The 8,142-nt window shown below is 33.5% G+C and overlaps 1 protein-coding gene across 10 annotated transcripts in view; it reads left to right on the top strand.

Annotated features, from left to right (window-relative positions):
• The window catches only part of TRIQK (triple QxxK/R motif containing), a 69,706-nt gene that overhangs the window by 5,404 nt on the left and 56,160 nt on the right, over window positions 1-8,142 (top strand). For 7 of the 10 annotated variants that reach the window (XM_011978620.1, XM_011978619.1, XM_011978627.1 and 4 more), the window contains exon 2: window positions 1,509-1,667. The exons of the other annotated variants lie outside the window; for them this stretch is intronic. The gene's annotated coding sequence lies outside the window, so the exon portion shown is untranslated. The remainder of the gene's footprint in view (window positions 1-1,508; window positions 1,668-8,142) is intronic. 10 annotated transcript variants of the gene reach the window in all.

Genomic DNA, 8,142 nt, shown 5'->3' with positions numbered 1-8,142 from the left:
TTTCTTGGATATATATATCTAAGAGTAAAATTGCTGGTAACGCAGTAACTCTGTATTTGGATTTTTGAGGAGCTGCCAAATTTTTCCAAGTGTGGCTGTATCATTTTACATTTCTACCAGCAATGTATGAAGGTTCCAGTTTCTCCACATCCTCATCTCCTCTTGCGTTTTTTTTTAAAAATAGCCTTCCTGCTAGGAGTAAAGTGATATCTCATTATGGTTTTTATTTGGATATTCCTAACGACTACTGATGTTGAGCATCTTTTCATGTGCTTTTTGGCAATTTGTATGTCTTCTCTGGAAAATTGTTCAAATATTTTGCCCATTTAAAAATTGTACTATTTGATCTTTTATGTTGAGCTGTGAGAGTTCTTTCTATATTCTGGGCATAAGACCTTTATCATATATATGGCGTGCAAGTATTTTCTTCTATTCTGTGGACTGTCTTTGCACTTTTTTGGTCATGTTCTTTAAAGCACAAAATTTTTATTTTAATGTACTTCAATTTGTTTTTTATTTTGTTGCTTGTGCTTTTGGTGCTGTATCTAAGAGACTATTTTCTAACTCAAAGTAATAAAGTTTTATTCCCATGTTTTCCTTTAAATGTTTTATAGTTTTAGTCTTTGCATTTAGTTCTGTGATTCATCTTGAATAAAGTTTCGTGTTTGCTGTGAGGTAAGGGTCCCACTTTATTATTTTGTAGCACCTTTGTTAAAAAAGATTATTCTTTCATATTATTACTCTTGACTTGTATTGTTAACACTATTTAAAAGCAACCCCAAAATTGCTATTATTAATTATCTCATTAGAATTAGTAAAGTAAAGCTTGTGTTCCCGAATAGTTGGGGTTAAATTTTGATTTGGTATTATTATTAGACAGCAGTTTGGAAATATTTAAATTTTATATTCTTATCCACATGAGAGCAATTGCAGTGTAAAACTAGATATAAGTTCATTGCCTGGCATTTAATAGGTATTCGGTAAATATTCACTGTACAAAAATGAATAAATCATGCATTACCTGCTTGTTATTCCATGTTGCTTTTAAAATGGGCATTTAGAAAGTAACATATACTTAAACATTTAAGACTGTATAAATATCATTGTTTTTTAAGTCAGCCTTGTGCAAATTAAAATAACAAAATAATTTTATATCAGTCTCTTTACATTTATGCTTGACTTTAGAAAACAGTAGAAGCATCTTCTGCTACTTTTCAGATAATTGTTTAAGACACACTGGGTCACATAAATTTAAATAGATTTTTCTGTTACAGTACTTCTCAGAGCCTTCATAATAATATGAGAATGTGCCTTGTTAAAATGGGGCATAATATGCAACAATTTCCAATTATATTTTGCATAGAAACATATTCAGATTGAATAAATAACAGTTAGCAAACCAAGAAACACCTTTTGGAAATGTTTTCTCTGTGATTTAAATTTGTGGACAATTAGGGAACTGGAGATCATCCATTTACTATTTCTATATACTTTGTTTTGAATTTCAGTAAGAAAAATCACCAAGAATATTATTTTTGGTATTTGGAATTGAATTTGCCAGGAATGCAAGCACAGCTACCTGACTAAAGACCTTGGCTTTGGAAACATCTTACCCCTTGGCAGCTCTCCAGAGTTTAGACTTGGCAGCATCAAAGACACAACGCAAGGTGTGTTTATTTGAACATTTTGCAAAAGGTGTTTTGATTTGTGGTTTGTTTTCTTTCACTTTGTACTTATTGCTTTGGGTTGTTTTCTTCTGGCAATGAACCTGGGTTCCAAGCATAGTTTTTTCTTATGGAAGGCAGTATCACAATAAGGAAATGTTTTCACTTGTATTTATTTTGTGATATTTCAGCAAATCCAAATAAATGAAGTAACATTTATAAAGCCATACATTTATAACTGATTTATTTGTTAAATGTTTAGTATTATCAATTGTCTATTAAGATTTGTTGCTACATTAAATTCTTGGTCTGTCTTGATGTTTAGTGCATCGTTATACTTTGGTATATTGCAATATTTTGGTAATTATTTATTGGTTTTAATCACTGTCCTGCATATTAAGTAATGAACAGGTTAATATCATCATAAAATATCATTTACTCAGCAATATTTCTTAGTAAGTTGATACATCCATTTTTCTCGTGTATTGTGGAGAGAGGAAATATGACATAAAATGGAAGAATATGGGCCTCTGTTTATCTCTGACCTAATCGCTTACTGTTCTTTCCCACTCCTCACTCTACTCAAAGCCTTTAAATAGCTCTTCATTTTACTCAACATCAAATCTAAATAAAGCTTTTAAACTGGCCTAAATGTCTCTACAATACTTGAACCATTGTTACTCCTCTAATTTCATCTTTAACTGTTCTCATCATCATCCTCTTGGCCTGGGCATACTGCCTTCCTTTTTGCTCTCTAACATGCCAGGCATTTTCTCATCTCAGAATTTTTACACTTGCTATTCTTTCTACTGAATTGTTCTTCATTCATATATAGCAATTGCTTGACCAATTTCCTTCCTTTTCTGTTGGTCTTTATTAAAAGTTCACCTTCTAAATGGAGTCTTACCTGATGACCATCCAACACTTTATATTTTTTTCTTTGCTCTATGATTTTTGTCACTATCTGTTAAACTATGTATTTACACTTATTTGTCTTGCTTATTATCATTATCCCTCATAAGAATATAAGGCATATGAAGGCAGGAATTTTCGTTTGCTCTGTTTTCACTCTATCTCTCGTAACCGGAGTGGCCCCTGGCCCTTGATGAGTGAATGCATGAATGATCAGTGAATCCAGTAAATGTGTTTTAACTACTTACTAAGAGCTAGGCATTAACAGTTCCTACCTTCAGGAGTATAGTTTAACAAAGGAAATGGATAATTCCAGCAGCCATATTCCTATAGTATTGTTTTATAATAAGAGTATGAATAGAATGCTGTCATCACTTGGAGAAGCAGCATTTAAATCAGACTATGTCGTACTTATGAAAGGCTTTTGGAGAAAAGTAATCCTTTGTATCAGTCAGAGGAGCTCAGGTTATACTGTAGAAAAAGCAAGCCCAAATTTCAATGTCTTAACACAACACACAAACTACATATCCAAAATGAGTTGACAGGACAGTTCTGGACCCAAGATATTGAAGGTTTTATCCAAATATACTTCCATGATCACTGCAGCAGTGGGAAGGGAGTGTGGCTCATTACGTACTGGCATTTAGAGTTTCACTGGTCAAAGCAAATTGCTAAATTTTGAATGGGGAACTATGAAGTGCAGTATTGCCTTCTATCCAGAGGGAAAGGGGAATTGTAAGATTAATGAGTTGCATTAATGACTGTCATACCTTTGTACTGATTTAAAGGAGTATAAGATATCCAGGTAAAAGGTATTTAAAAGCATTTTCAGATGATATACCTAGGTGTAGTTTTTTTTGACATTTATCGTTTTTGATGTTCTTTGAGCTTCTTGGATTTATGGTTTGGTGTCTGACATTTATTCTCAGTCATTATTGTTTCAAATATTTCTTCTGTTCTTATCTTTTTCTTCATCTTCTGATATTTTCTGATATTTTCTTCATCTTCTGCTATTCCCATTATGCATATGGGAATCTTTTAGAGTTGTACCACAATCTTTGAGTATTCTGTTCTCTTTCTCTCTCTCTCTGTGTGTGTGTGTGTGTGTGATCTTTGTTTTCTGGTTTTGAAGGTTTCTATTGATTTACCTCAAGCTTAGAGATCTTTCCTCAGCTAGTGTTCAATCTATGAATAAGCTCATCAAAGGCACTCTTAATTTCTGCTATTGTGTTTTTGATCACGAGCATTTTTTTTTGGTTCCTTCTTAAGATTTCCATCGCTTTGCTTACATTCTCCATCTGTTATTGCATGGTGTCTACTTTATCCATTAGAGCCCTTGGCATATTAATCATATTTAAGTTTCCAGTTTGATAATTTCAACATCCCTGCCATGTCTGGTTCTGATGCTTGTGTATCTCTTCAAATTGTGGGTTTTTTTGTTTTGTTTTGTTTGTTTTGTTTTGCCTTTTAGTATGCCTTGTAATTTTTTCCTTGATAGCTGGATATGATGTACTGGATAAAAGGAACTGCTGTAAATAGGCCTCTAGTAACACGGTGGTAACGTATGGGGCTATGTGGTGTTCTCTGTAGTCCTGTTATTAGGTCTTAGTCATTTAGTGAGAATTGGCTTTTAGACTGTGAGCTTCATAAGTGTTTCTCCTTTTTTCCCCCCCTTTAGTGAAGACAGGATGGCAAGAGTGGCCTGGAGTTGAGTATTTCTCTTCTTCCACATGGAAAGCTAGAGTGGGCTAGAGTTAGGGGTTTACCGTTCCCCAGGTCAGTTAGGCTCTGACAGTACCCAGCAAGTTCACCTTTGATTAGTTTCTCCTGAGGAAGGATCTTGTTAAGAATAACAGAGTGCTGTAGCATATTTCAAAATGGTTCCTTTTCCCCTCCCACTGGGATATTTCTCAGATATTTACTGTGAGAAGCTAGTCGAGCTCCTGGTGGTGAAACTCACAGAGTGTGGGAGTCCTTCTTTGTCTTGGTTCCCCTAGAGTTTTTAATTCAGACTTTTTCATCCTGAGCTTCTAGCAATTTGTCAATTACAGTTCATGTTTTTCTATCAGACCACTGGTTCCTTTGACACTTTCCACTCACGGATTTCTGACTGGTAAGCTGTGACTTCTGCATTTGCCTATTTCTCCAATCTTGAGGGTCAGAATTGTGCTCTGTGTCCTCATTTTTCTTAAGAATCCAAAAAGGGTGCTGATTTTTCAGTCTGTTTAATTTTTTACTTGGAAAAGGGATGGAGTGGTGACTTCTAAGCTCCTTACATACAGAAATGGAAACTGGAAACCTATGATATATTTTTTAGATGACAGATTTTTTAGTAAAAAATTTTCAGTTGGCCCTCCATATCAAGGGGTTTTGCATCCATGTATTCAGGCAATTGCAGATCAAAACCACTAAGGATTAAAAAAGAAAAACAATAAAAATAGCGATACAACAATAAAAAATAACAGAAAAATACAGTAAACAATTGTTTACATAGTTTTTACATTGTATTAAATGTTATACATAATCTAAAGATGATTTAAAGAATACAGGGGAATGTACAACATAGGTTAATGCAAATGCTACACCATTTTATGTAAGGGATTCCAGCACCTGTGGATTTTGGTTTCCATAGGAGTCCTGGAACCAATCCCTGATGGTTATGGAGGGAGACCTGTGTAATGTTATACTAAAGTTTAATATTCAAAAAGAAAATAGAAAAGTAGAATATTTGTGGACATTTTCTTAAAGGTTTTGGAAGATATTGGTTGGAATGTACTATAAGGGCTTTTCTAAAATTGTATTTCTTATTTGCCATTATGTATTAGACCTAGGGTTATTTTAAATATTTGAGTTGCTAAACTTATCATTGGAAATTAAAAGTTTGAGGCTTTTATGGCAGAACCAGTTTTATCTAAAGTCAGGCTATTGCTCTAGTAAGAGGAACAGTATTGACCTGCACAATGCATGTAGTGGGTGTGTAAGAGGAATTGTGACTTACAGACTTAGTAGAAAAAACATCAAGAAGTTTACAACTCCTGAAGAGAATACAGAATAAAGACTTGTAGAAGTGTTTACCTGAGAAATTTTTTCTTAGACTGGAGGATAATTTGCAAATTCCCACAATGATTAGAGATTAAGTTTGCAGCTTTAAAAATGGGGACTAGTGTGTAAGCCTTTGTAGGTACATACGTACGTGTATTAAGTATGTAAATACATACATATTGTGAGACTAGGTTCTCACAGTAAATATCTGACAAAAATTCCTGGGGGAGGGGAAAAGGAACCATTTTGAAATACACCACAGCACTCTGTTCTTAAAAAGGTCTGTCTTCAGGATAAACCAGTGTATATAAAAAGATTTACTTTCTAAATGTAACTGTTGCTCTACTAATCCACAGTTTCAAACATGTATGAACAATAAGATAGCATACATAATTTGGCATTTTAAAAATCATCCAAAGATACTTTTGTGGAAGCCACTTAGCTGATGATAGAAGATATTTAAAAGATCAAATAATAGCAGAAATTGTACATTGTATATGTAATTAAGTTGTTATAGGTTTAGTGTATTCTGAGACCATTCTTATATCCTAAGAACCTTAAATACATGGAGCTCAAAAATGAGTGTGAGATCATCAACTTTCCTTCCTTCCTTCCTTCCTTCCTTCCTTCCTTCCTTCCTTCCTTCCTTCCTTCCTTCCTTGACTTCATACTGCCTCAATAGTAATCAATTAAATCAGCATGATGTAATGATGATTATAACATTTATTGAGCACCTACTGTGTGAGAAGCACTTAATATAAATTATTTAATTTAACCATTACAACATAGCCATATGAGATAGGTATTCTTACTGTACCTAAATACGCCTGTCTTAGTTAACCACCAAAAAGGACCAAAATCAGAAGGGAAACAAGTAGGGAAGAGTTAACCTACCCTTTATCAGGCTCAGATTCTCATAAAATATAACATTAAAAGAAAACACTTAGACAAATTAAATTTAACGAGTTTAATTGAGCAAAGAATAATTCTCTAATCAGGAAGCCTCCCAAGCCAGAATAAGCTGAATGAGAGAGATTAGCACAACCACGTGGTGGAAGATTTATGGACAGAAAAAGGAAAGTTATGTACAGAAAACAGAAATTAGGTACAGAAACAGCCAGATTGGTTCCAGCTTGGTGTTTACCTCATTTGAGCCTGGTTTGAACAGTTGGCCACCTTTGGCCAAAACTCAGTGATTGGCACAAAAGTCTGTTGCAGTCTGTTTACACATGGAAAGGTTACAGTTTACTGTGCACAGAGAGACCTGGTTACAGTTTACTGTGCACAGAGAAACCATTAGGTCAAATTTAGAATATATAAGGAGGAAGCACTGGGCTAAACTTAATAATTGCTTATATTTGAAAACTCAAAGCATTTGCAATTAAGCTTACAATAATTAAACATCAAATATGTATGTTTCAAGTTAATGTAATTGTCTTTTGGATAATTTTTTACTCAAAAATGTCTGTTGAGTATATGCTATGTGCAGACATTGTCCTTATTGTTTGAGATTCTTCAGTGTAAAAACAAAGATCCCTGCATTCTTGTTCAGGGAAGTGAGGAAATAAACAGTGGACTAAATTTAATATGAAAAGAGCTTTTAAATATTTTAAACTAGCTGATAGGTATAAGGTAAAACAACTTTTCTGTTGCAACACTGATAATCTCATTGTTCACTTCATTTCATAATATCTACATTAATCATGAGAAGGAGGAAATATTGATTGCCATAAAATGATCATTTGTTTTAAATACTTAGAGATTAAATGTTGACCATTACTGTGGCGAAATTTCTCTCTCTCTTTCCTCCTTACTCAAGATGCAGCATTCCAAGTAAGCAATTAAATGTCATTTGCCATTTGTAGAGCAACTTTGTTTTCTATAATTAAAGACCTAGGTGGTCCATAGCTAAAACAGAATAAAAGTGAATTAAAAAATAAGAAATGGTCCTATGAAGGACCATTTATCCTTCTTAGGAAGGATAAATGTAAATGTAAAGGATAAATGTAAGCTTAATCTTTGTGCCTTTACCACAAATGCTCCTGATTAAAAATTCAGTTTTGTTCTTTTTGTTTGTAGTATATGGGTGTGTTTTTATGTGTATGAGAAAAAGAATAAGGGAGAGAATGAATATGAAAAGGAGAATTAATTATGTCAGGGCTCCCTATGTGCATTTGTTTCAGTAGCCTTTCAGAATCCTATCACTGTAATTCAGGGAATTGACTAAACACATATATTGTTAAAATAGAAGATGACATGTTTTTCCTGTCTTATTTTTCTTCTACTATCCCTCAAGTGATCTCAGTGTTACTACACTTAATATTCCTTTACGTTAGATGTAACCAGTAAAACCCTCTGGACTGCTCTATTTGGTAAACCATCTTGTATTAATTATTTCTTGTGAATATTTTAAAGAATTAAGTAATGGATGTAGTTTATGGGTTTCATTATTGAAATAGTAATGATATGGTACAGTGAAAAATTTAAATGTTCAATCACAAGGCGATTAACAAAGAATGAAAAA

Source organism: Mandrillus leucophaeus, unplaced genomic scaffold, assembly GCF_000951045.1.
Source record: "Mandrillus leucophaeus isolate KB7577 unplaced genomic scaffold, Mleu.le_1.0 Scaffold198, whole genome shotgun sequence".
In the NCBI taxonomy this organism is placed as follows: Eukaryota; Metazoa; Chordata; class Mammalia; order Primates; family Cercopithecidae; genus Mandrillus; species Mandrillus leucophaeus.
This window is presented reverse-complemented; position numbering and strand designations above follow the sequence as displayed.